Source organism: Bufo gargarizans, chromosome 2 (assembly GCF_014858855.1).
Source record: "Bufo gargarizans isolate SCDJY-AF-19 chromosome 2, ASM1485885v1, whole genome shotgun sequence".
Taxonomy (NCBI): Eukaryota; Metazoa; Chordata; class Amphibia; order Anura; family Bufonidae; genus Bufo; species Bufo gargarizans.
The window spans coordinates 512,660,549-512,676,813 of NC_058081.1; positions in this window are offsets into that span (position 1 = coordinate 512,660,549).

The window sequence follows — 16,265 nt, forward strand, 5'->3', positions numbered from 1 at the left end:
ACGGCAACATTTTTTCTTTTGCCGCTAATACAAGACAAAAAGGGCTTTAGAACATATAACTGCACTGCTAAACAGCAAATATATTTTTCTTTTGCCACTAATACACGCCAAAAAGGGCTGTTATTTTCACACTTCACCACTTAACGGCTAATAAGTAGGGTTGAGCGGATTTTTGGACCCCGGACTCGAACATTTCAGTAAAAGTTCGGGTTCGGTGTTCGGCGATTTTATGGTGCTTTTTAAAAGGCAATCAACAAGCGTTTAACTGTGTGCCCTTAGAAGCCATCACAGGCATGCCTGCTAATGGCATGGCTGTGATTGGCCAGTGCAGCGTGTGACCTCTATATAAGCTGGAGTCACGTAGCGCTGCACGTCACTCTGCTGTGCTTAGTGTAGTGATAGGATGCTGCTGCTGTGAGGGAGGGAATAGGACAGAATCTTTAATCAGAACTCCAATTGAACTCAGCGATCTACATAGATTTTGTTGTGTGGGTGGAGTGCACAATCTTTTTACCCTACCCTGAGCCCAGTGACAGAGAAAAAAAACTTTTATCCGTCTGTTAGTTAGGTGGGCGGCGGCAGCCATTTTATGCAAGCTCACCAGCGTTGCATATGTGCTTTAGAGACATTCAAATCCAAGCTTGAAATACTGCAATAATAATCTAGTTTAAAAAATATATATTTTTCAGCCCTTGCTGCATTTGTACGTGTGGAATGCAAGCGTTATATACTGCTGTCATATTCTGTTAGTAAAGAAAAACACCCTTTTTGGGCAAAATACACAATTTTACAGCCCTTGCTTCATCTGTGACTGTTAAAAACAAGCTTGAAATACTTCAATAATTTTCTGTCTTTGAAAAAACACCCATTTTTGGCAATATCCTCCATCTGGGGCCTCTGCTGCATTAGTTAGTGTGCAATTTAAGCTGGAAATACAGCTATAATTTTTGGGGTTTGAAAAAACACCCTTTTTGGGCAAAATATACAATTTTACAGCCCTTGCTGCATCTGCACGTGTGAAATTCAAGCGTTATATACAGCTGTAATATTCTGTTAGTAAAAAAACACCCTTTTTGGGTAAAATACTTAATATTGCAGCCTTTGCTGCATCTGTTATTGTGAGATACACTCTTTACATACTGTTGTTCTATTCTGCTATTAAAAAAACCCACCCATTTTGGGCAAAAATCCCAATTTGCGGCCTAGTCTGCATCTGTACATGTGTGATACACCCTTTAGGTAGTGTTGCTCTATTCTGCTATTAAAAAAACACCCATTTAGGGCAAAATACTTAATATTGCAGCCTTTGCTGCATCTCTGATTGTTAAAAGCAAGCTTGAAATACTTCAATCATTTTCTGGCTTTGAAAAAACACCAATTTTTGGCAATGACCTTGATCTTGTGCCTCTGCCGCATTATTCAGTGTGCAATTTAAGCTAGAAAGACAGCTATAATTTTCTGGGTTTTGAAAAACACCCTTTTTGGGCAAAATACGTAATTTTACAGCCTTTGCCGCATCTGCACGTGTGAAATTCAAGCATTATATACAGCTGTCATATTCTGTTAGTAAAAAAACACCCTTTTTGGGCAAAATACTTAATATTACAGCATTTGCTACATCTGTGATTGTTAAAAACAAGCTTGAAATACTTCAATAATTTTCTGGCTTTGAAAAACACAAATTTTTGGCAATAACCTTTATCTTGTGCCTCTGCTGCATTATTCAGTGTGCAATTTAAGCAAGAAATACAGCTATAATTTTCTGGGTTTGCAAAAAACACCCTTTTTGGGCAAAATATAACATTTTACAGCCCTTGCTGCATCTGCACGTGTGAAATTCAAGCGTTTATATACTGCTATCATATTTTGTTAGTAAAAAAACCACCCTTTTTGGGCAAAATACTTAATATTGCAGCCTTTGTTGCATCTGTCATTGTGAGATACACCCTTTACATACTGTTGTTCTATTCTGCTATTAAAAAAACACCCATTTGGGGCAAAAATCTTAAATTGCGGCATAGTCTGCATCTGTACGTGTGAGATGCACCATTTAGATACGGTTGTTCTATTCTGCTATTAAAAACACCCATTTAGGGCATAAAACTACATTTTTCAGCCTTTGCTGCATATGTCATTGTGAGATACACCCTACACCCAAAAATCTTACATTGTGGCCTAGTCTACATTTGTACGTGTGAGATACACCCTTTAGATAGTGTTGTTCTATTCTGCTATTAAAAAAACACCCATTTTGGGCAAAAATCTTAACAAGCGGCCTATTCTACTTCTGTACATGTGAGATACACCATTTAGAAACGGTTGTTCTATTCTGCTATTAAAAAAACACCCATTTAGGGCAAGATCCTAAATTTTATAAATACGCGGAGAGCGTCAGATAAGGGACGTGGCCCCGTCGTGGCGCTGCTGGTGGAGGTCCTGTTGCAGGGAGAGGACGTGGTCGATCTGTGCCAGCTACACGCACAAGTGAAACACCTTCCTCGGGTAGGCGACAGAACCTGCAGCGGTATTTGGTCGGGCCTATTGCGGCTCTACGAATGGTGAAGCCAGAATAAGTACAGGCGATAGTAGATTGGGTTGCTGACAGTGCCTCCCAGTGGCATACCGCCAATATAGGCAGACCACGCCGTTGCTATGGGGCCCGCAGCACAGGGGGGGCCCGGAGTGCACGGAAGGCCCCGCCCCCTCCATCTACTCTGCACAGAAAGTTATTTAGAGAATCATAGTTAATATGTGGCATGTGTGTTATCCCCAACCCCCTGATGATCTGGGCTGCGGGCGTGCTGCATTTCACACTGGCCAATCAGCATTTCGCAGCACAAAGATCCTGCTGCTGATTGGCCAGTGCGTATCACTGGCAGGTGCCGCCCAACTTTTTAAGTACACAGAGAGGCGCTGCGTGCAACTGGCGTAGCATCCTCTCTGCACTTACGTCATCAGCCAGCGGCCCCGGGCCAAGACTGAAGGACCACAGCTAGTGACTAGTTACCCAGCAGCTGTGGAACAGCAAGGGGCGGGCCAGAGTGGCGGCAATCGGAGAAAGGCTGGGAGGAGCGATGGAAACTGCACAGAAGAGCAGCAGGTAAAGGCTGAGGCAGGGGCTGCTGGGAGTGAAATGTGGGGCAGGAGGGGGACGGAGCCTAGGAGCGGACAGTATTCTGGCCACGTAGGCTGTGCTGTACAACATCTGTATACACTGACCCTGCGCCCTGTATACACAGTGCAGTGTCAGTGTATACAGTTATGTGGGGTACAGCACTGTGTATATGGGGTGCAGGGTCAGTGTATTCAGTATAAATAGGGTGCAGTGTCAGTATATACAGTTTTATGGGGCACAAGTTGTACCCCATATACATGGATCCTGCACCCCGTATACACTGCTGTACCCCATATATCTGTATTCATGGACCCTGCACCCCGTATACACTGCTGTACCCCATATATCTGTATACATGGACCCTGCACCCCGTATACACTGCTGTACCCCATATACCTGGTTACATGGACCCTGCACCCCGTATACACTGCTGTACCCCATATACCTGTATACATGGACCCTGCCCCCCGTATACACTGCTGTACCCCATATACCTGTATTCATGGACCCTGCACCCCGTATACACTGCTGTACCCCATATACCTGTATACATGGACCATGCACCCCATATACACTGCTGTACCCCATATACCTGTATACATGGACCCTGTACCTCATATACACTGCTGTACCCTATATACATGGACCCTGCACCCCGTATACCCCGCTTTAAAGGGGTAGTCCGGTTGTTTGAAGTTGTCCCCTATCCACTGGAAAAAAAGACGCGGCAGTTAGTGGGATGGGCAAAAGGTGGCAGTGGGCGGGGCTGGGGGCCCTATTCAGACTCTTGCTATGGGGCCCAATGATTTCTATGTACGCCCCTGGTGCCTCCAGTTCCTTCACATTGTCTTCCACCCAGTCTCCTACTGAAAGATCAGAGTTGGCACCTGCAGCCGATGTCCATCAGTCTTTCACTTCACCCTCTTGCAAATCAGCCAAGCAGTCTGAGCCCCAAGTCATGCAGCAGTCTCTTCTGCTTTTGAGGACTCTGTTAGCAGGGTTTCCCAGGGCCATCCACCTAGCCCGGCCCCAGAAGTGGAAGATATTGAGTGCACCAATGCTCAACCACTTATGTTTCAAGATGAGTACATGGGAGGACCATCGCAGCACGTCTCGGATGATGACAAAACACAGGTGCCAACTGCTGGGGCTTTTGAAAGTGTGCAGACCGACAAGGAGGCCAAGGCAGTCTCGGCCTCTTCATCCACCTCTGGAGTGACAGTGCCACCTGCCACCCCGCAAACAGAGGATCTGCCAGCAACACCACCATCTGGGTCACCAAGCATCTCCACAATGTCCCACCGAAGTGTCCAGCTCTCCATCTCCAAAACACCGGAGCGGAAGAGGAAGAAACCCCCTACCCACCCGCGATCCCTGGCCTTGAATGCCAGCATTTTAAAATGACTGGCCTTTGAAATGCTGTCATTCTGTCTGGTAGAGACGGAGAGTTTTAAAAGCCTTATGGCAGTGGCTGCCCCACAGTTGTTGTTGTGCCCAGCCTCCACTACTTTTCCAGGCGTGCTATCCCTTCCCTGCACAACCAAGTGGGGGACAAAATCAGGTGTGCACTGCGCAACGCCATCGGTGGCAAGGTGCACCTCACTACAGATACGTGGACCAGTAAGCACGGTCAGAGACGTTATATCTCCATAACAGCACACTAGGTAAATGCAGTGGCGGCTGGGCCTGAGGCGGAAAGCAGTTTGCCGCATGTCCTTCCACCACAGAGGATTGCAGGGAGCTTCAGTTTGCCTCCTGTTGCTTCCTCCTCCTACTCCGCTTCCTCATCCTCTACCGGCTCCTCATCCGGTCAGCGTAACACCTTCACCACTACAGCACAGCCAGGGGTAAACGACAGCAGGCAGTTTTAAAACTAATCTGTTTGGTGGACAAACCCCATACCGCGCAGGAGCTTTGGACGGGCCTTGAACAACAGACCGATGAGTGGTTTGTACCGGTGAACCTCAAGCCCGGCCTCGTGGTGTGCGATAATAGGCGAAATCTCGTAGCAGCTCTGGGACTAGCCAGTTTGACGCACATCTCTTGCCTGGCGCATGTGCTGAATTTGGTGGTGCAAAGATTCCTTAAAAATTACCCCGATATGTCAGAGCTGCTGCATAAAGTGCGGGCCGTCTGTGCGCGCTTTCGGCGTTCTCACCCTGCTGCTGCTCGCCTGTCAACGCTGCAGCATAACTTCGCCTTCCCGCTCACCACCTCATATGCAACGTGCCCACAAGGTGGAACTCCACCTTTCACATGCTGGACAGACTGTGCGAGCAGCAGCAGGCGATAGTGGAGTTTCAGCTGCAGCACACACGGGTAAGTCCCTCTGCTGAACAGCACCACTTCACCACCAATGACTGGGCCTCCATTTGAGACCTGTGTTCCTTGTTGCGCTGTTTTGAGTACTCCACCAACATGGCCAGTGCCGATAATGCTGTTCTCAGTGTTACTATCCCACTTCTATGGCTCCTTGAAAAAACGCTGCTAGCAATGATGGAAGAGGATGTGGCACAGGAGAAGGAGGAGGAGGAAGAGGGATCATTTTATAGGGTTTCCGGGCAGTCATTGACAAGTGGCTCCGAGGGTGGGTTCCTGCACCCACAAACGCCAGGTAGACAATTGTCCAGCCAGGGCACAGTTCTGGAGGATGAGGAGGTGGAGGATGAGTGTCACGCCCATGGTTATGGTCGTGACTCCTTGGGAGCCGCATGCAGTTGCCCGCGGTCTGGGTGTTGTGTCAACCGCAGCTGGGGGCACTTTGTTTTTTTGCCTCAAGTGCGGTTGCCGCGGACAACGGGTATGCGTGCGGTTGCCTCTGGCTTTGTGTTTGTGTGCACTTTCCTTGTTTGGTGTGCACTGTGTTATTTCCCTTCACTGGTGGCTGTCCGTGGCAACGTGTGGTGTTGTACATGTGGTGGCAGTGTCTCGGCCTTCTGGCTGTTGCCCAAGAATTTTCTGTGGTGTACCTTAATTTAAAAAAATAAAAATAAATGTAAAATCAAAAACCAGTGTAGGCTACCTCCTCCTCCACCGCCACTTCCACCTACACCGCCACATCCACCGCCTCCTCAACCTCCTACTCCATATGGACCTCGTCCTCCTAGATTTTACGTATTTTATGTTATTTGATATAATTTCGTATTTGTTGGCAGAGCACTTGCCATGCTCTTAAACACATTTTGATGCCATTTGCAGCCCTCTAGCCCTTTCCATGCCATTTTTGCAGCCATTTTAGTGCTCAAAAGTTCGGGTCCCCATTGACTTCAATGGGGTTCGGGTTTGGGGTCACGTTCTGGTCCCGAATTCTAACTTTTTTGCAAAGTTCGGCCGAAACCCTCGAACCCAAACATCCAGGTGTCCGCTCAACTCTACTAACATGCTCTTTTTTTCCCACTAATACAAGCCAAAAAATGCTTTAGAACATATAACTGCACCGCACAATAGCAAATAAGACATATAAATATTTCCTTGTAATAAACCCTGTTAATAGCTGTATCAAACAGCACCTGCATCCAAATAGCAAGAACGATTTGCTGGAATTACAGAGCTGTATAATGGCAATTTGGGTGCCCAGTCAGTGCAGCAAGGTGTAATAGGATTGTTCCTATTACCCAGGCTGTAACCTCCCCTCCTGAACCCTGTTTCACATAAATGCTGTAGAATGATTCCTCCCTATCCTTTCCCTGCACCTTGAATATTTTTTCCCTGAACTTGTAAATCGTTTTTTTAGCACAATGAAGTCTTTCCTAGCACTGTCCCTAACGCCTGCTGACGTCTGTCCCTGCACCAAATACACTGGAAAATGGCAGAATCCAAGATGGCTGAGGCTTTTTATTGGGCTGTGGCATCACAGGGCTGGCTGCTGATTGGCTGCATGCATGGCATTATGGATGATCACGCATTCCCAGAGTTCCTTGCACCATGTCCTCACACATGCAGCAGCCATTTTAGGAAAAAATGTGATTCGTTACCACGAAGCGTGAGGAAATTCGGATTCGGTGCGAATCAAATTTTTTATGAAATTCGGATCGAACTCTACTTCATCAACTTCGATTCGCTCATCTCTAGTGATAATGATGGCAGAATATAACATGCTGTACTTCACAGTAGAGAGCTGTGATTCAGGACCCAGAACTTAGTTCAACCAAAAATCAATGATGGGATAGTAAGCCAGTCAGGAGGTCCAGAATCAGGACACTGGACAGTGACAGAGGAAGTTGACAATACACACTAGATGGCTGTTGGCTGAATGCTCATTTGGCCAACAGCTGTTTCTCCTGATCAGGGCCAGTCTGAGGTTATATGACACCTTGTGCAAGAAGTCTTTTTGGAAATCCCCCCGCCCCAACACACACACACCTCCACAACCATTATACAGTATTAAATAAACTAAATTATTAGCATCAGTTTTAGGGTCAATTCACACGTCCGTGTGTGTTTTGCGGATCCACGGATCCGCAAAACACGGACACCGGCAATGAGCGTTCTGCATTTTGCGGACCGCACATCGCCGTCACTTAATAGAAAATTCCTAATCTTGTCCGCATCTTGACATTTGCCTAATCTTGACATTTATGTCATATCAATAGGATATGCCAAAAAAGTCCCATGGTGCAAGTTCCACCAAGTTATGAGGCAATAGAACGTTGGAAGAGGTCGCAATGACATCACCATCTCCTCCTCATATATGGATATAGGGACACACGTCTTACAACTGACTAGGTGGGCACAAGAGATATGCCAATCAAAAGACCTGCCCATGCCCCATTGGGCTGCTATGCAAGGGGCGTAATAAGTTACTGGGAGGCCATATAGCTGTGATGGCCAGCCTCCGGCACTTCAGCTGTGGTAAAACTACAACTCCCAAGATGCACACTTGCTTGGCTGTTCTCAGAACTCCATAGAAATTAATGGAGCATGCTGGGAATTGTAGTTTCACCACAGTATAGGTGCCCTATAGTAAACCTTGGAACAGAGCCACCATAACCACCTCCAACTGTCCTGGCTTATTATTTTAGTCTCCATTGTCTCCTGTCTTTTTATCTTACTGTTCTTTACTCGCCATTTGTTTTCTCTCACTGTTCCACATACAGCTAATGTAAGTAAGAATTATTTTCAGCATTAAGAAGAGAAGGGAGTCCTGGAAGTAATGATATGGTTCCCTCAACATCATCAAGTCTGTCTTGGATTACATGAAGGGACAGAAGGATTTGAATAATCCTACATCCACAGAAGATCTGTGGTTAGTTCTCCAAGGTGTTTGGAATGAGCCTCCTGTTGAGTTCCTTCAAAAACTGTTCAACTGTACCTTGCATTTTGTCAGTTGATTGATAAGACGCCCATCACTATAGTTCAGTTGAGGCAAACTCCAGAAGCCTGCATTGCACGGTGGACACCTACTGCTAAAAGTGCCAGCTTACAGCTGTTATCCAGAAGTTAAGGAAAGAGACATCAACCACAGGTACCATTATCTGCCCTTTTGCCAGTACCCACACCTCATCATCTGGAAAGAAAAATCACACTTTATACAACTACTGCTTGATGTACTACAACTCCTATTAAAATAGAAGTTTGCACTTTGTAAAGAGACATTTATTCCTCTACTTCTGGGCTGATTCCTTTTCATTGCACCAGTCTCCAGGGATCAATGGCCTGAGGGTGTACACCATGACATAGTTACATAGTTAGGGTCCATTCACACGTCCGTGGTGTGTTGCGGACTCGCAAATTGCGGATCCGCAACACACCCGGCCGGCACCCCCTATACAAATGCCTACTCTTGTCCGCAGCTGCGGACAAGAATAGGACATGTTCTATCTTTTGCAGAGCTGCGGACCGGAAGTTCGTGGATGAAACCCGGAAGTTCGGGGCCGCACTCCGCAAATACGGAAGCAGAGAGCACATAGTGTGCTCTCCACTGCACGTCCGGACCGATAGAGAATGAATGGGTCCGCATCCGTTCCACAAAATTGTGGAACAGGTGCGGACCCTTTTGCGGACGTGTGAATGGACCCTTAATACAATTGAAAAAAACATAAGTTCAACAAGTTCAACCAAGGGGTAGGTGGGGATGTGAATCTCAGTAGGTAGTGAGACTCATATTTCTACACATTTTCATAAGCATTAATGTCATTTACTTTTAAGAATTCATCGAAGCCCTTTTTAGAACTGTCCACTGTTCCTGCTGTGACCACGTCCTGAGGAAGTCTATTCCACAGATTCACAGTTTTTACAGTAAAGAAGCTTTGACACTTCTGGAGACTGAACTTTTTCTTCTCCAGTCGGAGGCAGTGCTCCCTTGTCTTTTGAGGGCATTTTACATTGAACGTTTTTTCTCCGCATTTTTTGTATGGCCCATTTATATATTTGTATAGGTTAATCATATTCCCCCTTAGACGTTTCTTTGCAAGACTAAATAAATTCAATTCTTTTCATCTTTCCTCATAATTGTTTATTCCTGGTCAGTTTCTATAGTATGGCACAGTTGAAAATAGAGCATTCTGTTGTAGCAATAGGTAGCAGTCCCAGGGTCTGTCTGCTCCGCTGTATTGCTTCAGGCAGTATTAGATGTATTTGGTATGGATGTTCAGTATATTCCTGGTTTGTTTTTGTTGTGATCCTCACTGGTAGCTGCTGGTTGTTGGAGTTTGAGGTCCGTGCTAATGCTGGCAATATTTTTAGTGCATGCGGGATCTCAATTTCTGAACGCCGCTCCTCGTGTCCGCTGTGACAAAAATAGATTAAATCCTCTTGATGAAGTTGTGATAGTGTTAGGTACAGCGATACCACAGTGTACTATTCCTCCAGATGCGTTTCGAAACTAAGTTTCTTCCTCGGTGCAACATATAGTATAATATTATGGGACCTGTTGCTCCTTGTATGGAGCTGCATGTAACATTAAAAGCCTGGATCGGACCGGTATTTTTGTCTTATAATACACATGTTATATTTTCACATTATTTGTTATATTTTTATATAACTCACATGAAAGGTATGTCTACCAAAACTATAACCTATAACTATAACTTACTACATTCCGAAAGTCCACAAAGATCCAACTAATCCCCAAGGTACACCCATAGTCTCGGGGATAGGGTCATTGACATCTAATCTGTCACAGTACTTCGTTTTTCACAACCATATGTTAAAGGGCTTCTGTCACCCCACTAAAGTGATATTTTTTTTGGGGCTACTTAAATTCCTTATACTGCGATATATCAATATATAATGCTATTACTCATTTTCCTTCAGCAGTTTCTTCAAAAAACTGACTTTTATAATATGTAAATGACCTCTCTACCAGCAAGTAGGGCGGCTACTTGCTGGTAGCAGCCGCATCCTGCTTTCACAAAGACAAACCCTCCTCATGTTGATTGACAGGGCCAGCGAACGCGCTCGTCTTCTGGCTGGCCCTGTCTTCATTCAAAATCTGGCGCCTGCGCCGTGCCTGTCTTCAGTCGGCGCAGGCTCGGCTGCTCCATCCTCAATGCGCCTGCACCGATGACGTCACATCTACACCCGCCGCAGGCGCATTGAGGAAGGAGCGTCCGAGCGAGAGTCCTCCTCTCAGTGCGCCTGTGCCTACTGAAGACAGGTACGGCGCAGGCGCCAGATTTTGAATGCAGACAGGACCAGTGCCAGAAGACGAGCGCGTTCGCTGGCCCTGTCAATCAACATGAGGAGGGGGCGTCTTTATGAAAGGAGGATGCGGCTGCTACCAGCAAGTAGCCGCCCTACTTCCTGGTAAAGAGGTAATTTACATATTATAAAAGTCTGTTTTTTGAAGAAACTGCTGAAGGAAAATGAGTAAGAGCATTATATATTGATATATCGCAGTATAAGGAATTTAAGTATCCCAAAAAATATATAACTATTTTAGTGGGGTGACAGAAGCCATTTAAGGATACACTACCCTATTTGAAAGATACTACAACAGTGGTAGATCTTTTTGAAGATATAACAACTCAGCCCGGCTGGATCATGGGTACTCCAGATTCATTTCACACAAGCATCAATCATGTACAAGGTAAGGAAGTGGTAGGTATCTAGAATAATAAAACAAAAAGGTGATCTAAAACTAGAACAACTGGAATTTATATTAGAGGGGATTGACTTTGTACTGTTCCATAACTATTTTTATTATAATTCAAAATTTTATTTACAGATAATGGGAACCGCCCCCAGCTATGCCAACCTTTTTATAGCAGGATAATTAATGCACCATATAGCCAGTTTCGTCGCCTTAAACGCAATTGTACATTACAAGACCAGTTTGAAATAGAAGCAGAACAGTTGACAGCTCAAGTTTTGGGTAAGCAATATCGATTAGATCAATTGGATAATGCATTAAATAGAGTAAGAGAACTAGATAGAACAACATTTTTTCAGAAATCAAGTCAAATGAAACATGAAGATAATGACACATCCAAAATAATAACTGAACCTTGGGGCACACCACTTATAACCCGGGACCATTCTGAAAAGGAATCATTGACCACAACTCTCTGGACACGATCCTTCAGCCAGTTTTCAATCCAATTATAGACTATACTTTCTAAGCCTATAGACCTTACTTTACCTACTAAATGTCTATAAGGCAGTGGTACAGTATTAAAAGCCTTTGCAAAATCCAGAAACACTACATCCACAGCCGCCAGTAGTAAAGGGCTGCTGTTCTCGTCAAACTAAAAGTGACAGGTCGACACACCCTTTCCCCTCCATAACCCTGCCCACTCCACCCACAACCCCTCCCAAACCACGCCTAAATGCCGCCCATTAAACGCTTTCTATTCTGTTAGACAATATATTACGTCAGTAATTTAATTAAGTTTTAATATCTTTAAAAATAAAATGGTATTGACAGCAGCTAATTGATCTGTCTATCTTTCTAGGACCTTTGATGATGTCATAACGCCCCTTCAACGCCCCTTTTATTCTGTTAGATCTGATAACGTGGCAGTAATTCAATGAAGGGCTCTTTCACATCTGCGTTATAGTCTTCCGGCATAGAGTTCCGTCGTCGGGGCTCTATGCCGGAAGAATACTGATCAGGATTTTCCTAATGCATTCTGAATGGACAGTCCGTCCTTCAGGATGCATCAGGATGTCTTCCGTTCCGGAACGGAACGTTTTTTGGCCGCAGCAAATAGCGCAGCATGCTGCGCTTTTTGCTCCGGCCAAAAATCCGGAACACTTGCCGCAAGGCCGGATCCGGAATGAATGCCCATTGAAAGGCATTGATCCGGATCCGGCCTTAAGCTAAACGTCGTTTCGGCGCATTGCCGGATGCGACGTTTAGCTTTTTCTCAATGGTTACCATGGCTGCCGGGACGCTAAAGTCCCGGCAGCCATGGTAAAGTGCAGTGGGGAGCGGGGAGCAGCATACTTACCATCCGTGCGGCTCCCGGAGCGCTCCAGAGTGACGTCAGGGCGCCCCAAGCGCATGGATGACGTGATCGCATGGCACGTCATCCATGCGCATGGGGCGCTCTGACGTCACTCTGGAGCGCCCCGGGAGCCGCACGGATGGTAAGTATGCTGCTCCCCCGCTCCCCACTACTACTATGGCAACCAGGACTTTAATAGCGTCCTGGGTGCCATAGTAACACTGAAAGCATTTTGAAGACGGATCCGTCTTCAAATGCTTTCAGTACACTTGCGTTTTTCCGGATCCGACGTGTAATTCCGGCAAGTGGAGTACACGCCGGATCCGGACAACGCAAGTGTGAAAGAGGCCTAAGTTTTAATATGCTTTAAAATATAATGATATTAAGCTTGTATTAACATCTTATTAAGCTATTATAAACATTGACAATAGCTATTTGTTCAGTCTAGGATTCTAAAACTAAAAGACCTTTGATCAGGTGCAAGCCACGGATGTTTTGTCCAGTGCCCAAATGTTATGCTGGTAGCATTTTTATTTTTTTTGGCTATTCCAGGGCCCTTTAATATTGATTGGACCTGGGCAACCCACCACAGATCATGCCCACACCCCCCTTGTACTTGTTCCGCTGATCCGCTACTTGCGGGCTGCGCGGGCCTGAGTTCAGTCACTTCGGTGCGCAATCCCGTCCTGCGACGCGTGATCCCGCGAGATGTTGCACTCCCATCAATATTAAAGGGCCCAAGCAAAGATTTATACAGTGGTGAGGAAATAAAACATAACAGATATTGGAAAGTTACCGAATGTTGTATTATATAATGACTGCAGTCTACAGTACTGCCCTTTTTTTGCGTAAACCAGAACACCCCTTTAAGCATGCCTTTAATGTGCAATTTCAACACAGTGGACTTGTGCCCCGGATGTTTTCAGACCGTAGCAACGCCCCTGCCTTTGATGATGTCACTCCAGGTTCTTAAAGCTAACTGATGCATTCTCTTTGTCAGTGGACCTGCGATCTTTGAAATTTGCTTTTAATTATATACGATCGTGTTTAATAAAATCCAAGGCGTCCGAATCTAACGCAGATACGTATCATTTATAAATATTAACATTAGCTAATTGTGGCACCCAACTTGCCGCTAACACGTTGAAGACATGTTCGGGCATGTCCTAAGACTTACCGTCAGTAATTCAGATGTCCTAAGACATATTTAAGAGTGCCAGCCATGGCACCCAACTTTCCCGGGTGCCGATTGAGCATTCGTTTTGAGATATACGGCCCCACATTTTGCGAAGCGCTTCAGGGAATGTCTGAGCATGAAGAAAGCATGTTCGGACATGTCCTAAGGCATTATTTATTAATAATTTTGTTTCTTTAGGGAAATTTGCTTCGTTACGAAATTATGTTTAATGAAATTGAAGGTGTCCGTGATTTATGCAAAATGTCTTTATTTATGACGCATCATGGTACATTTTTCAATAACTCAGTAGGGTAGGCACATTTGTGCGTAATTACAGCAACGTATATGGATTAATATTTACTGTCAGCCATGTCCTCACACCCCCATTTGCTGACAGATAGCGGAGGTAGGAAACTCCACAGGAGTGCCCTGCTTCAAAGCCCCAGCCTTGATTGTAATTTGATGCACCTCTTGGCATGTTCAGTGTACATGCAAAATGGGTTTCCACCCCCCCCCCCCCCAGCCATCTGAGTGTCAGTTGGCAAGGAAGAAAGCCCCCAGGGGCTCCAGGCTTCAAGGAGAAGGTCACACCTCCGTGCACCAGTTTGGAGCCAACTGAATCCTGCAGGAAAACCCTCAGCATGGGGTATCCGCCCTTGCCCAGGATCAATGAGACCTCCCAGACATGTTGGCACCTACCTTTCATAAGGAATTATGAATCGCCTGGCCATCGCAGGCGTAAACCGGATACATATTTGTGTCCCGGTGGCCACGAGGTACGTTCCCATGGTCTTTGTTTACTGGGACGAGGTCGGGGTAGGGAGATATCCATATCTCCCCATAGAAACCACATAACGGTACCAGGTTTGGGCTCTACTTGTAGCCAGAACCCAGGCAGGTCCATTGGTCCCAGAACCATCTCCCTGTTCCCCTATGGTCTGGAGCTATGAATCCTAAAGGGTTTTGTGGGTCATTTGCTGCCAGCCCAGAAGAGGGGGAGTGGACCCCTCCCTGAGGCCGGGAGGGGCTGGCTACAGGTTAAAAGTCTGGTGTCAGCAAGTAGGCGGCTCTTTTCTCTGAAGAGGGGTCACATCCTACACATGTGTTTAGAGGGACCCAGGAAATAGCTGAGCTCACGGCCCTTCATGTGGACTCCAGCAAAGAACATCTCAAAGGAACTTTCATCATACTCGGTAGCTGACTTTTACACTGCTTAACCCCGTTGTAACCATATAACCTGTATCTGTAACCTCAGACCACTGTATATATTGTCTGTGTATATTGTGTTAAATCTAGTGTGCCCATACGGCGATTAAATCTATAATTTAATCTTGTGCTATCTTGTATCTCGATCACGAATCCCCACGTCCGTGTTTTGGCCTAGTTATAAGCTACTGCTGGTTGGTTTCTGACCCTATATAATCCGGTTAGCAGACCCGGCTTTTATCAAACGAGAACTGGTGGCAGTTACCCGGGCTGAGGGCGTGCTGTTTTCACTGCGGCAGTGAAAAGGCTCTCTCTGCTTGCTGCCTCTCTGTGTCCGCGTGGACAGGAGGTGTGTGTGTAAACTATACCAGCCTGACTTTACGTGCTCCTCTGGAGGGCGTAACTTCACGTTTTTGATAAACCCGTGATCATACCAGATCTCGTGAGCTCGACGTGGCTGATGTTCAGCGGGCACGAGGTGTGGTATTCATCACATATTGGTGGCAGCAAAGTGGGATCTAGATACTAGTGTGTGTGAGTGTGAGACCCATACTCCCAGACACTAAAGACGACCAGCAGCAGCTCTTGCCACTGGAGTCTTAAGATCAGCTCAACACTAGACAGTCTGAGTGGGCATCAGGTTGCAGTTGGTGTCAGTGACCATCCGTTGCAATGACGGCCAGTATCACAAGGAGCAAAGCGAAGGAGATGGCCGATGCTTTAAATGGGGGCGGAGAGGAGGTGGAAGGCGAGGGGGCCAGTCGCCAGAAGTGAGGTCTGCAGTGGACCTCACTCCACCTGCCCATCCCCCCAGCCAAGCTGGCTCAGCTGCTCTCCTACAAGCTGCCATGGACCGTCTCCAGGCTGGAGACCAGGTAGCCTCGGAGCTCCTCCTGGTGGCTGCAGAGCGTCGCGAGCAAGCAGAGGCTGCAGAGCGTCGCGAGCGAGCAGAGGCTGCAGAACGTCGCGAGCAGGCCGAGCGTGAGCACCAGCTACAGATGCTCCAGCTAAAGCTTCAATTCCAGCAGCCCTCCCCAGCCCAATGTGAGTCTCCAGAGGTCCGGATTCCCAAACTGCGGGCGGAGGACTTTCCCCTACTGGACAAAGATGGGGACCTGGACACCTTTTTGTTGGCATTTGAGACAGCCTGCCATCAATACCAGCTGCCAGAGGACCAGTGGGTCAGATTCCTCACGCCGCGGCTCAGGGGAAAAGCCCTTGAAATCTTTGGGTACCTGCCCAGCAAGACCATCCTGAGCTATGAGGGCATCAAACAGGCTCTGGTCAGGCAGTATAACTTAACCCCTGAGTCGTACCGGAAAAGGCTCAGGAATTTGCATCGGGGTTCTACTCAGAGCTGGGCCGATCACATGCAGGC